The sequence below is a fragment of the Euprymna scolopes genome, chromosome 9 (genome assembly GCF_053919585.1).
Source record: "Euprymna scolopes isolate OS-2025 chromosome 9, ASM5391958v1, whole genome shotgun sequence".
Lineage (NCBI taxonomy): Eukaryota > Metazoa > Mollusca > Cephalopoda > Sepiida > Sepiolidae > Euprymna > Euprymna scolopes.
In genome coordinates, this window is record NC_136490.1 from 152481243 (window position 1) to 152496904 (window position 15662).

The 15662-nt window shown below is 37.4% G+C and overlaps 1 non-coding gene and 1 pseudogene across 1 annotated transcript; one reads left to right on the plus strand and one right to left on the minus strand.

Moving 5' to 3' along the window:
* Nucleotides 1-376: 376 nt before the first annotated feature.
* On the plus strand, nt 377-535 carry LOC145285405 (U2 spliceosomal RNA; annotated as a pseudogene).
* A 2887-nt stretch (nt 536-3422) lies between these two features.
* On the minus strand, nt 3423-3585 carry LOC145285125 (U1 spliceosomal RNA). Its single transcript, XR_013868939.1, has one exon. It is a non-coding gene; the product is annotated as a U1 spliceosomal RNA (small nuclear RNA).
* Nucleotides 3586-15662: the final 12077 nt, after the last annotated feature.

Here is a 15662-nt window from a genome sequence, read left to right on the forward strand (position 1 = left end):
CAAAAGGTCGCATAATGCGGGCGAAAACATACCGTTATATATCAGCGAAAGAAATGCAATTTATTTGCATAAATATGCATGAAGAAGCGATAGAAAGAATGAAAGTTCATTGAGAGATGAGTAACGTTACTTGCGGTAGACTGGCTAGTCAAGAAAGCGGTGGTGGCCCCACCGGAGCGGTGTTTGTCACATCTTGACTGCTTGAAAGTCCAGCGCAAAAGAGGAAGAAATATGGGGAACAGGAAGTGACGTAGCTAGGTCGCTCTTCTGAGTTAAAGGGCGACAATCGAGTTAGGCTGACAGTTTTCAACTCCCATACTCCTCACATTAAAAATCGGCCTTGTGCCTAATTTGCTCGGTGGGGGAGCAAATAAATACCCCTTTCTTGGCCTTTTGGCTAAGGTCAAAGTATAGTATCTGTTCTTACTACATGCTCTACTTATGTTTGTAACTTTTCCTTGGCCACACAGCTAATATAATTTCAAATTCCCTAAGTCAAATAATTTTCGTGATATAAAGTGGGGGATTACTTTTCTGTATTAATTTAATGTAAAATGATCACCCTCTTTACAACCAATCGGTCTCAAAGCCATTCAAATCATTCTTCAGATCATTCAAGTTTTTTTTTTGAAGCATTCAAGTCATTCTTAAGGTCATTCAGTTCATCCTTAAGTTCATTAAAGTCATTCTAAGTCATTTACCTTTTATTTATTTAAGTCATTTCAGCTCATTTTTCGGTCATTTTAGTTTATCTTTAAAAATTTCATGCCAATCCTACATTCACGCATTCATTCATTACACGAGAACACGCTACTAATGGCCATCGGCCTTGTTAAGTTGGCATTTGCTTTTTTTTTGTTGCTTTATTGAGTAAGTCCAAGTTTCCTTTTATCTTTGTGAATAGTTCTGGGTTGCTTTTGTTGTGTGCAGAGATGTCTGCTGAGATCTGTTTTTTGTTGTGTTTCTTCTATTTTATTGAGGGGGAGTTGTAGTTGTTCTAATTTTACATTTCTGTTAGTTTTATATGTTTGTGTATTATATGTGAAGGATATCCCTTCCTCATAAACTATATTTTTTTATAAAGATAAAAAAAAAAAGTGAATTTTTGATCAGAAAGCAAACGTTAAGTTGTTTATTTTTCCTTTAAAATTTATTAACTGCAATTAAAACATTTTTTGTATAAAAATAAGGTTTCAAGTTCGTTATTTCTGCGAGGAAGTTTTTTTTATAATAATATTTTTAAAAACGTAATATTTATTCTCGTTCAAAAGTATAAGGTAAACATATTTTCATAAAAAAAAGAAAACATTTTCATAAAAAAAAACAAAAAAAACGCGCAAACTAAAAATATATGTTGCCGTGACATAGGCGGACATATATTTGGTGGGTTTCTGACAGTATTTTATGTAATTATTTAGTTTGAACTTATTTTTACAAGTTTACCGAGTAAAAACTTTTGCAGATAGGTAGAAGAGTAATTTATTTTGCCTTTGATAACATTTATTTGTTATATATTTGATTTTTGACCACTTTTTAGAATCTATGTGTATAGTAACTGTTATACCGGCCTTCCTTGAACAGAGGAATTTACACCGATTAGCACTATAAATAGCGCTAGTAATTCCAACACCGGTGAGAGAGATGCGACTGCACTTCAACTGCTAGCCGAGTGCTCAGCAGATATACACGCTTTCCTATCTGTGTACATTATTGTTAATACACTTGTTCCTTAACCGAACCTCGACTTGATTGGTCTTATTTTCACTGTTGTTCCACAACACAACAGTAACACAAACACGTTTTTATAAAAATATTTTCTCTGTATAAGATTGTTTTTGTAAATTTTTTTACATGTATAATACTGGTTAAATAGATATTTAATTATATAAAATGAACTTACAGTTTGTAATGTTTATCAACATCTAATAAATGTGTTTGCAAAGTATTTAAAAGCTATGTTTTTCTTTGGTAAATCACGCTGATGGGAATACACACACAAAGAAACACCTGTAAATGTAAATAAAGTATCGGGCCAGAAATGTATAAAAAATGAATAAATGCAAATATATTGTAAGTTTAGCGAATACATATGTATTTAATTTTCTCCGGATAAGTTGCAGTGTATATAACATTTAATATATCTGATTGCAAAGCATGTAAAAACAGAAGTTGTGTTTTTTTACGTACACAAGCTGGATCGAACGCAAGAGTGAACGTGTAAATTTACTGAAGATCTACATATGTATACGTATTTTTCTCCGTAAAAGTTGTTTTGTGGAATGTTTATATACATTTAATATTTTATCTGTGTTGCAATAGTTATGAAAACAGATGTTGTGTTTTTTATCATCAGGCCCATCGACGGGCCAAATAATGTTTTTTAGCGAAGCCATTTTTTAAAAAAATTAATAACTGTTTGTTTATATAGAGAAGAATAGAATTCCGTAATATGAGAACATTCAAAGCTCAGCCAATGTGAAATGCCGGAATTTCAGAAATGGAAAGATAATGGTATGTCTATGAGTTTATGATTCAGGAAAATATAGTTATAATGTGTACATTTCTTCCTGGTAATGACTTGGGGTGTTAAGAGGACTTTAGATTTAGAGGGAAAAATAGGAACTACTTCCTCCAAAGATAGTGCGATTGTGATGATGTTGCTCCTAAGATGAAATGTAGGATTTGTTTAACGAATAAATGTGTCTATAATGTCGTTCTAATGTTACATATGATAGTAGTTAATAGTCTAGACATAATAAATTTATATGTGACAACTGTTGCTGCAAACCTACGGTACTTTAGTCAAGAAGGAAATTTCTGCAATCAAAATATTATATGGAGACAAAAATTTCGAAATAACTTACAACGGACATATTTTGTATATTTTCTGAAATGAGTTAAAGTGGTCATCATATCTAAATTTATAACTTTAAAAATAACTTTAAAAAAATTAAACTCTTGTTGTAAATTAAAATGATCATCAGAATTGATGACTAGTTTTGAAGAGTTATTAAAAAATGTGTGGTATTTCTTTTATTTTTGGTTGGATACGAGTTTTTCTTACAAAAATGTAAACTTTGGAAATTGCTCCCCTCTGTTTCCAGTGGAAGATTTCATAAAAATGAAAACAAACAAATCGTCCTCCAAATTTCAAATGCACAAGTGCCAAGCATTTTTTTCCAACAATAATAGTCATCCCATTTGCATAGCATGTTTTAAAAGTTTGTTTGGAGCACTTTTAACAATACGCAACGAAACCTAAAGAGGGATGGCAAAAATTAATATCCTACAAATAAATTTTACGAAAGGTAAGGGAAGTTACCATTTAAAAAAAATTTAAATATATCAGACATTAGTTTTGACAGATATTGGATTCCGTAGATGTTATTTTTTTCATGTATATGTCTAATCTTTATTAATTATCGGGGTGAGCGCGAACGCAGACCCCACACTTAGAAATAGTGTTCTCGAGTCATTCACATTTGGAATGATCGCAAATGTCAACCCAACCGTAGTGCAATGGGAGGGTCTCACTTTGGGAGAACGGTCTAGATGATCACCGTTACTCCAAAACCAGGTAAGTATGTTTTTACAGGCAAAATTTCCCAATTTATGCTTCAGAACTCCAACCACTATCTAACCGCCATCACTTCATTAAAAAAGTAACTTGGCCTTCGGGACAAGATCAAAGTGTATCTGTTCTTCATTGCTGCACTTCAATTTCTTGTTCTCTGTCAGTGGAGGAGAAATCCTTCACGACTGAGACAATTTTTATTTTTGTTCCTTTTCTCCACGTTAAAAACGACCCTGGTGTCTAACTCTGTCCCGTGGGGAGGCATTGTAAATAGGAACAATTTACATTATCAAAAAGATGAATTTCGAATAATTTCCTTTCATTTAAATATACTAATATATTCATTTAATCGTTATACTTTTTAAAGATGTTACTTTTATACATAGATATAAATTCAATGTCTGTTGACCATATTTCCTAACTTACAGATGTCATTTATTCATCAACAACAAAACAACAATCGTAGAAATCAAAACATTTTTTCAAGTAAAAAATAAAACAGAAAAGACTCTATTCAATCCTTCTTTAAGAATAAACTAGCGGGGGTACTCGGCGTTCCCCGGGTGTGGTGAGGTGTGTGTGAGGGGGGGGGTAAATAAAAACAAAAGGGAAATAGAGAATAAGCGAGCGTAATAACCTTGTTTAAATATAACTTTTTTTAATCGGAAAAACAAAAAACAAAAAAAACAGCGAACGTGATGCAAAACAAAGAATAAGTGAACGAAAAAAGAATGGCATAATGTTTAAATGTTAAAACTTTAAAAAAAATCTGGGGAAAAAGCGTTATTAAAAAAATAAAAAAAGAAAAACGAATGTAAAAATGGCATAAATAACCCTGTTTCAATATCAAAACTTTAAAAATCGAAAAAATATCTTATATCTAGGCTCGAACGTGCAATCTTAAGATAACGATGCTGCCACTATAACGGCTGGTCTATGATCGCGTGAGCAATGTTAGATCGTTCTTTTATATTTAAACAAATTAAAAAAAGAACGGTTTTTGCGAATGCGTGTTTAGCTAAATTGTCATAATGGAAAGATTTTTGCTACTTCTTTGTGTAGAAATATGTCCAGTCGAGGGTGAATGAATTACTGTTTTTAACCAATTCTTCGATATTGTTGGATATTTGTCACTCGAAGGGTCGAGCATCAAAACGATACCGATTTTGTGAAAATCCGTTGCCTCTATCGAAAGTATGCATGTAAACAGATTTTTACCCTTTATATTATAGAAGACTAGCCTGGGTGCCCGGCATTGCCCGGGTACCCGGAGGTATGTGTTGAGTAAAAAAAGAAAAAGTGGTAGTAGGCAGGCAGGCAGGCGCTAACCCGTATCACGAAGGAGAAGAAGAATATGAAAAAAAACGTGACGTCTTAGCCGTTGCGTCCATCGCCAAACCGGAAGTGGCGAAGATTTAAATTAAGGCTAGTCAAGCGAAAGAGGGTATGACTATCGAGAATATCGGCGAAAAAAAGCGACTTTTCCTGTAGAAAAGTGCCTAGTTGAAGGTGGAGGAATTAATGTTTTAAGCTAATTTTCTGATATTTGTCGTCCGAGACGTCGTGCTTCAAAATGATACCAATCTCGTGAAAATCCGGCGCCTCTGTCGAAAGTTTTAAGCATACATACATACATACATACATACATACATTTAAACAGACAGGTGATATTTATATTATAGAAGATTAGACTGAGTTCCCGGCGTTGCTCGGGTGTTTGGAGGTGTGTGCTGAGCAAAAAAAAAAAAAAAAAACTGTTGTAGGCAGTCAGGCAGGCTCAAACTCGTTATGTAAAGGCGGCAAAGAAAGTGGAGATGTGTGTAAGAGTATCTTATTCAACCCCAAACGACGCCGGGTATTTTACTAGTATATATTCTCACCTATTTCATTCAATCCCGGGCAATGTCGGGTATTCTACTAGTATATACATCTTCATCAATCTCATTTAATATTGGGCGGTACAAGGTATTCTGCTAGTATATATTTGCATCTATCTCATTCGATCCCAGGCGCCTGTGTATTCTGCTAGCATACATTTGCATGTATCTCATTCAATCCAAGGTGACTCCGGTATTCTGCTAATATATATTTGGACCTATCTCATTGAATCCCATGATTCTTGGATATGTTACTAATTTCGAAAATCATTTTTAATGTGTAAGCTAACATTATCGCCCCCCCTCTTACTAAAATAATAACTTGGATACATTGTCTCGGCATTTTATTTCATTACAAACACACCACTGAAATAACTCACATTTCATCATTTTTCATAATTCTTGGATATGTTATTAATTTCGACAATCATTTTTCATGGTGCAACCCACGTTATCGCCCCTCTCTTACAAAAATAATAACGTTGACACATTGTATGGGCTGTTTATTTAATTACAAACACACCAACCAAATAACTCACATTTCATCATTTTACATAATTCTTGGATATGTTACTAATTTCGAGAATCATTTTAAATGTGGTAATCCACATTATCGCCCCTATCTTACTAAAATAATAACTTTTATACATTGTTTGCGGTTTTTAATTCATTACAAACACACCAATCAAATAATTCCCATTTCATCATTTCTCATAATTCTTGGATATGTTATTAATTTCGACAATCATTTTTCCGGAATCAACCCACATTATCGCCCCTTCCTTACGAAAATAATAACTTTGATACATTGAAAATCCGTCGTCTCTGCCGAAAGTTTTAAGCATACATACATACATATATGCGTACATTCTTTTTTACAAGGTGGTAACCACTTATCAAGGCCTGGAAGCCACTCAGGAATAAGGGGTATTGTAAGTACAGTACGTTAGTGAGGATATTTGAAGTAGTCACTCAGGAATTTGTATACGTTGGACTTGAAGACATCCAAGTTGTAGTCAGGAGGGAAGCAGGCAGACGGAACAGAGTTCCACAGGCGTGCAGTGCTTAGAAAGAAGCTTTGTTCATGGAATCTACGTTTTAATTTAGGCATAGATAAAGAGTGGGGAACGTTTTTGCAGTGGATTCAGCTAGACGGGTGTTTTTCGTAAAAGATTGGCGAGGGGGGCAAAGATTAGAGTTCAGACGAGCACCTGCCATGGAAATAACGATAAAATAAAGATAGGCTTGCAACATCTCTTCTGTGGGAAGAGAAAAGGGCATCCCTCACTAAGCCACGAAGTCTATTTTGTACTCTGCCAAGGCAGGATAGGCTGTTTTTAGCAGCTCCTGCCCAGACATGGCAGCAGTATTCCATCCTTGGGCGTACTTGGCTTTTATACAGATAGAGAATTGCATCAGTAGTGAAATATCTTCTGGAGCGGTAGAAGGATCCCACCATCTTTCCAGCGACCCTGCCAAAAGACTTGATGTACGTGTTCCATTTCAGATGAGGAGTGAAGGTCAGGCCCAGAAGCTTGTCAAAACATGGGGCTTCTCCTAGACGAGAGCCATCCATTTCAATTAATGCCAGATGGGGATCAGAGTGTTGATGATGTAAAGATAGGAGTTTGGTTTTGGATGCATTAAAGGTAACCAGCCACCTCTTCCCCCACTGAACCACGCGCTCGAGATCAGAGGAGAGAGAATCAGAGAGAGAGAGAGAGAGAGAGAGAGAGAGCTTTGTCATTTACAGCCTTTGATGTGTTGCCGTAGATGGTGGTGCAATCAGCATAGATGTCAACGAATGATTTAAGTATGTGTTTAGGGAGGTCATTGATGTAGATCAGGAAGAGAGTTGGGCCCAGGATGGACCCTTGAGGGACTCCAGCATTAATACTGCAGACCTCTGATTTTTGTCCATCAACCAATACTCTTATGAGCCTATCAGAGAGAAATGATTTAATGATTGAGAAAACATTTCCAGTTATACCGTAGCTGGAGATCTTGTGAAGTAGGCCTTTATGCCATACCTTGTCGAAGTCCTTTGATATGTCAAGAGCAATTACCTTGGAAAGGAAGCCTTTGTCAAGAGATTCACTAATCCTATGAGATATAATCGTTAGCACATCTGCTGTAGATCTTGCAGAGCGGAAACCATATTGCGTGTCACTAAGGTTATTTCTGCTGAGGTGGTTGACTATTTCTCTATTTAATATGGATTCCAGTAACTTACTCATGACACACAGGAGACTTATTGGTCTGTACTGAGAGGGAGATGACTTATCACCTGAGCTCTTAAATACAGGCCATACTGATGAGGTTTTCCAGGGTGTTGGAAAGCACTTCTCCTTAAGGCAACGTTTAAACAGTTTCGTAAGTATGGGAGCAAGTTCTGGTTGAAGCTTTTTCAACACTATAATTGGGATGCCGTTAGGGCCAGTAGCTTTACTGGAATCAAGGTTCTTGATTAGCTTGGCGACCTCATGCACAGATATTTGTATGTTACCTAGCGTGTTCTGTGTTATAGGAGGAAATATGGGGAGTTGATGGCTTTCGTCGCATAGGGTAGAATTAGCTGCAAAGTTCTTGGCAAATAGTTTGGCCTTGTCTGAAGCTGACGAGATGACCTCTCGTCCGGTGATAATGTTTGGGATATAACGCACATTTCTGTTCAGGATCCTATTTGTTATTTGCCAAAAACTGGTAGGAACCAAGCCGCTGATCACCTACTTTGGATTTAACAGACTGGGCATATAGCTCTCTTGCATTTTTTATTACTCTTTTAAAGTGGTTGCTGGCGTTCTTGAAAGCAGCTTTAGTCTCAGTGCATCTATTACGTTGGTAGGTATGGAAAAAGTGATTTCTGTGTGCGATGGCAGCAGCACATTCTGGGTAGAACCATGGCTAGCTGGTAGGTTTTTGTTGGAATTTTTTTAGATGGTATGAATCGGTCTATGCCTACAATTAACCATTCGGTCAGGCCTGATACTATAGAGGACACATTCTTTTTAAACATGGAATGCAGAGGTAGATCAGATATAAATGTACGGAAGCTATCCAGTCAGCTATGGAGTACCGGTATACAGTACGGTGGAGGGGTACGTCTGGGGACTTATTACATTTCATTTTTATCTTAACTGATACAACGGAGTAGTCGGAGAATCCTAGAGGAAAAACAACAGAACATGAACATAGCTCAGGGGAAGTTGAGAGAAAAAGGTCTAGGAGGCTTGCATATTGACCTGGAGTATCGGGTACACGGGTGGGCTCGCGAACAATCTGAGTGAGGTCATAAGCAATCGCAAAATCATGACAGAACCTCCCCTCATCGTCCGTCTTATTTGAGTGGGTCAGCCATTCCACGTTTTGGACGTTGAATTCACCACAGATGTGGATGTTAGGCGAAGGGTGTGCAGACAGGAGGTGGTCTATTTTCTCAGATATGCCCTTAAAGATAGTAACGCAAATATATATGCAGTGGTGTAAGCTAGTGCAACCCGGAAGCACATATAAGGTAAATTAAGATCTTCTCTAGAGATAGCCCTGCCACATGGGAAACCATCTTTAATGCAGGCACATATTCCATGCACATGGCGATCTTGGGGGTCAGATTTAGATGTTAAGTTAGAGTATCCGTTAATTATGAACTCATCTAGGGAAGTGGTCGGCCCTATTCCAGTTTCGCTTAGAAAGAATGTCCGGTGTCGTCTCCTGTAATTGGGTTTCAACCTCTGGAAGGTTGGAACGTAGACCCCTGATGTTGGAGAAGGAGACATGGTAGTAGGGGTCTACGTTGGAAGATGGGGTTCTAGGTTTATTCGAGTTTTTTTTTCTGGAGATGTTTCATGTTGAGGTTTTGGGATTTGTGAAACAGGTCGGCATACTTGGTTAGAGCAGTACAGAGAGGGAAAGTAAGAGAGAAAAAGACAAGAATTTTTTTTTTGGTAACACATGAAAAGGTAAAGCCGTAACAATTACCCACTAGTATGGCACCGAGAGGCCCCACCAGAGACTACTGCATGGTCCAGTCCATTCACCAAATGGCAATACAGCAGTCCCAGTACTTTGCGCCTGCTGATAGGACAGCCTCCTTAGTGGTTAATCCAAGGTTCGGGTCCCTGACTATCAAGTGGATAACGTCAGCCCAGACGAAACGTTTTCCTCCAGCACCCTTACTAGTGACATGGCAACAATATAGATAGACATAGAGACAGAAAAAATTCCAACATCTCAGGCTACTGTTTACCAAGAACTACTGACTTTTAAAGGAGCTTTTTCTTCACCCTTTGTCAGCAAAATCACTCATTTGCATGAGGACTGAGAGACAAAAGAAGGAGAAGCGAGAGTTACTGGAGCTGCCGATAACACACCACTGTATTATCTACTCTCCATTAAAAAAGGGGGTATAAGGGCTTATTAATATCTACTTAGTATAATCCGGTGCTCAATTATAAATTCATGACGCTTTTGAAGATAATCTCCCCTCGCATATTAATTGGTGGATGTTTTGGCATTGTATATCTCGAGTTTGAATAATTCGAGCTTCACCTCATAATTAAAATCCAAATAATTAACTTTTATCAATTTGTGAAGTCAGCTTAATATTAATTTATATTTGAGTTTAGATAATTATTCAAGATTTTAATTTGGGAGGTTCTCGTTTACATAGGTGACTCTTTTTTTATATGTAACAAGACGATATTGGTTTACAGCATATTTGACAAAGATTTCAGAACAAAAAAAAAGCAAGACAAGATAGGTAAAATTTAGTTACGAGTTTTTAAGTCAAAGCTGTAATAAGAAAACAGTTTGCGGTAATTAGTACAAATTAGGTTCAAAAGTTGGAAACATTTTTTAACCTTAACTGAAGAGTCTGGAAAACGCGACCTACCAATTTTTAACTTGTTTTAAAAAAGAATTCACAAACGTATTTACTCCTGGCTTGAGGAGATGTACAAAAATGGCCATAGATTTTAAGTTGAAACCTGGCACATAAAGCCGTTTCACAAGTACGCCGGATTCTACCTTTTTAGGCGACTACGTGTGAAAAGAAAGAAGAGGCTTGAAGTTTTGTTCCAAGTTCTGCAGAAGGGCAGGTCCTGTAGAATCAGCAGAAAAGAGAGTCCTGTAAAGTCAGCAGACGAGCAAGTCCCAAAAAATCACACACACACTAAGGTACTCTTAAAGCTGCAGCAGTTCACCGATACGATCACACTGACGTCGATCCTAGAAAAGACACCCCCATGTTCCAAACACACTCCCTTTATCCTTCCGGCGTTCGTCCTCGGCCAATCAGCGGCCAAAGAACGGTCACGTGGGGCCCAGTGATGATCGCACAATCTACAAGATGAGGACGGCGCCATTTTGGAATTTCTCCCGGGTTTCGGCCATGCACGTACGCACACCGTAGGAGCGTTCCAAGGTAAGGCATGACGCGCAGACACGAGGGCGCTTCCTCCCTTCATTTTCTTCGACTCTACAGCACACAACCGGTGTTTAAAAAGAAACGTAATGTCCCGTTCGCTTCCCTGAACAAAATAAATCAGGAACTAGACAGATTGGAAAGCAACGGTGTACTGGCTAAAATCGAATATAGTGAGTGGGCTGCTCCGGCAGTTTACGTAAAGAAAAGGTCCGGGGAAATTCGCATTTGCGCCCACTTCGCGACCGGACTCAACGGGTCCTTAGAAGATTTTCACAATCCATTACCTAATCCAGAAGAAGTGTTCACGAAATTAAATGGCGGCAAGTTTTTTCTAAGATCGACCTAACCGACACTTACCTACAGATTCCGGTAAACGACAAAAGCACTAACCTCCTCTGTATTAACACTCATCGGGGTTTGTACAGATACGAAAGACTCGCGTTTGTTGTCAAGGTGGCACCCGCAATATTCCAGCAAGTAATGGATACTATGCTGTCCAGCTTGGACACCGCAATCGCATACCTTGATGACATTATCATAGCGAGCAAAAGCAGGGAGGAACATGAAAAACATATCAGACAAGTATTCAGTCGAATACAAGATTATGGATTTAAGATCAAAGCAGATAAATGCGAGTTCTTCTTACAAACAACTAAATACCTGGGTCAAATAATCGATAAAGATGGCAGACGCCCAGACCCAGATTGGGCGACCGCTATTAAAGAAATTCCTGCACCAGTAAACATAACTCAATTGCAGAGTTTTTTTTAGGTTTGGCAAATTATTACCAGGAGTTCATCCCAAATATGCACAAATTGCGCTCACCAGTTAATGAATTGCTTAAACAGATAAGGCTTGGGAGTGGACAGAAGATTGCCAGACATCATTCCAAGAAATAAAAAGAATCCTGGCTTCAAAACTATTCGTAGCGCATTTCAACCCGCAGTTAGACATAATAGTAGCTAGCGACGGTAGTCAATATGGCGTCGGGGCGTGCATGCTACATCGAATGCCGGATGGCGCGAAACAGCCTATTGCTTTTACATCACGGACTCTCTTGCCAGCGGAAAAGAATTATTCTCAGATCGTTAAATTTGAATTCAACCTCAGATCAAAAGTCTCAAACTCAAATCCAACTGTTTTCTTCTTCTTTGCACTTTCCACACTGACGCCCAAAATAAAGAAGAGATCTCTTTTATAGAGAGACCCAGGCACATTTCATTTGCATACCCCCTCCCCCTTCTCGTCACATCACGTGATTTTCAGTCCATAAATACCAGGGGGCGGCCAGTTTTATTTTCTCTTTTTTTCCTTTCCTAACACGAGCCGCACGATGCAGGAGGTAAGGTTCTTTAACCACAAGAAAGAGGCCCTAGGAATTATATTTCAGTTTCAAAATTCCACCGGTTCTTGTACAGAAGATATTTTTTCTACAAACCGACCATAAGCCGTTGATATCCATTTTTGGATTAAAAAAAGGACTTCCAACATTCACTGCGAATCGACTATTAAGATGGGGAACTATTCTGGTGAACTATAATTTTACAATTCAATTTCTCCCCTCAAAACAACTAGCCCATGCAGACGGTCTATCGAGACTGATTCCTGCCAAAATGGAACCTCTTGAAGATTCAGTAATCGCGGTACTACGTATTAATAGTGATGTAAAAACCATGATAAACAATATGATCCGTAAACTGCCGGTCGCACTTCAGGAAATTAAGTCAGAATCCCTAAATGACAATTTCATTCAAACCACGAAGCAAAAATTAACACTGGGTGACACCAGTTCAGACATTATTTCTGGTTGCGACGAAATACTGTTATACGGTGAAAGGGTTGTCACCCCCCACCCCAACCCCTCAAAAAAGAATTCTCAGGGATTTTCACATGGGGCATCCAGGAATAAACAGAATGAAAAGCCTAATGAGAAGTTTTGTTTATAGGCCAGCTATGGACCAACATGGTGAACAGATGTAAACGCTGTGTTTTGGCTGCAAAGCACCACCGATAACATATACACCTTGGCCTAAGGCTGAACAACCATGGTCGAGGATTCAGATCGATTATGCGGGACCTGTGGAGGGTTTTTACTACCTGATAGTAGTTGACTCTTACTCTAAATGACCAAAGCTACTAAGATGCAAAAAATCGATCACGACAACAACGACAAATTTTTTATTGGAATTGTTTGCTCGGTTTGGGGTTGTAGACTGTCTGGTTAGCGACAACGTTACACAGTTCACCTCGACAGAGTTCAGAGAATTCTGCGAGACGTATCATTTAACATGCATAATTCTTTTTTATATTAAATAATATTCATACTTTATTTAACGTAGATAATTTTTTTTATATTAAATAATATTCATACTTTATTTAACGTAGATAATTTCTTTATATTTAATAATATTCATACTTTATTTAACGTAGATGATATTTTTTATATTAAATAATATTCATACTTTATTTAACGGGCATTATTCTTTTTTATATTTAATAATATTAATACTTTATTTAACGTGCATTATTCTTTTTTATATTTAATAATATTCATACTTTATTTAACGTTCATTATTCTTTTTTATATTTAATAATATTAATACTTTATTTAACGTGCATTATTCTTTTTATATTTAATAATGTTCATACTTTATTTAACGTGCATAATGTTTTTTATATTTAATAATATTAATACTTTATTTAACGTGTACAATTCTTTTTATATTTAATAATATTAATACTTTATTTAACGTGCATAATTTTTTATATTAAATAATATTAATGCTTTATTTAACGTACATAATTCTTTTTTATATTTAATAATATTAATGCTTTATTTAACGTACATAATTCTTTTTTATATTTAATAATATTCAATTTCAGTAGAAATCGAATCGTGTTCTTGTCTTTTTAAATGCATTTTTTAAAGTAAATAATGAATGAATTTTAATCTTTAAAATCCATGAAACAACAAAATGTTTATTTACTTTTAACGTATAAACACATTATTATTTCTATTTGAATTATTGTTTATGTAGGTGTGTGTGTGTGTGCTGTGTGTGTGTGTGTGAAGTTGAGATACAATGCACCACTTTAATTTTTATGTGAGTGTTACAGGCACGTGTTCTCATGCGAGGCCAAGTATATACCATTCACTGGACAAAGCGGGGGAGGGCAGAGCGGTAGCTCTAGATATATCTAAGGCTTTTGACAGGGTATGGCATGAGGGTATCCTCAGAAAAATTAGATCATACTGGAAGAATACATGACATAATTAAATCCTTCTTAGATAAGAGAAAAATTCAGGTTGTCCTCGACGGTCGTACATCGAAACAACATGATATAAATGCGGGAGTTCCCCAGGGGTCTATCCTTTGACCTCTACTGTTCCTGATATTCATAAATGACCTCCCTGACAAAATTGCCTCTAAGATGGGTATATATGCTTAGGACACCACACTCTATAACAGACACGACAGGAAAACAAATGAACACATATCTAAAGAAATGACAGAAACACTAGAGGATGACCTCCAATCTGCAGTGGAATGGGGACAAAAATGGATGGTCACGTTCAATGCCGCAAAGACTAAACTAGTTTCATTCAATAATTACAAGAAACCTTCTCTACCACCTATAGCAATGGCCAAAAACTCTTTATCTGAGAGTACATCTTTCAAACTCCTCGGCCTAACGTTCACAGGAAACATGTGTTGGAACAATTACATTGAAGGCATCGCCAGGGCCGCTGTAAGGAAGGTGGGCTCTCTCTACCGTGCTAGAAAACTACTAACACCCGAAAGTATCTTGTACCTCTATAAGGCCACCATTCGCCCATGTATGGAGTATTGCTGTCATATTTGGGCTGGTGCATCGGCTACTAGTCTCTCACTCCTTGACAAGGTTCAAAAGAGAGTCGCCAATCTGATAGGCCCTGAACTGGCATCTAAGCTCAGCTTCTGTCCCATCGACGAAACGTTGCATCCCTCTGCCTGTTCTACAAATATTTTAATGGTGAATGCTCTGACGAATTGCAAGCACTTGTGCCCCCACGACGTGAACACCCTCAACAAACCCGACAGGCTGCTAAATCCCACCCCACACTGTAAAGATCCCTAGATGTAAAAGATCTTTCTACTCCAGTAGTTTCTTCCCCAGAACCGCTAGACTTTGGAATTCCATTCCAGGCCCCTGCTTCCTCAACTGTATTGACGTGCAGAAGTTCAAGTGCAATGTGAACCGACATTTTGCTGCCCAAATCCCTACATAGTACCCCAGTAGTTGTTGCCCCTGATAGTAGCCCCCTACACCAAAGTGGCAATGTGCCTTGTTTGGGGTGAAAATGTAAAAAAAAAAAAAAAAAAAAAAAAAAGTAGGAAGAAAAAGCGAAGACTTTCCAGGTGTATTCCTGTTTGTACTAACCGATTCAGCACATCTATTATCGCGAAAAAGGAAATAAATAGGCGCAAAACGCTCTCTGGTGATCGCATGTGTAAATCAATGTAAAAAAGGGTAGATAATGCTATAAATGTAATTACTACATTTAAGGATAATTTAATAAGAATCGGGGCTGACCAGATAAGACAACAACTTGTCCTCTCAAATTCGTTCTTCTTATAGCCACGATTCCCCTCATATGCAAATTAATGCTACATGTATATACAGAATCCATCTACAAACTTTCCCTTTTCTTCTTTTTTCTTCCCCGACCCCGTCATCTGACAAGCTAAACAGAAGCATTGCCGCTTGTGTAAGTAGTATCTTCTATTACGATAGGGATGTTCAG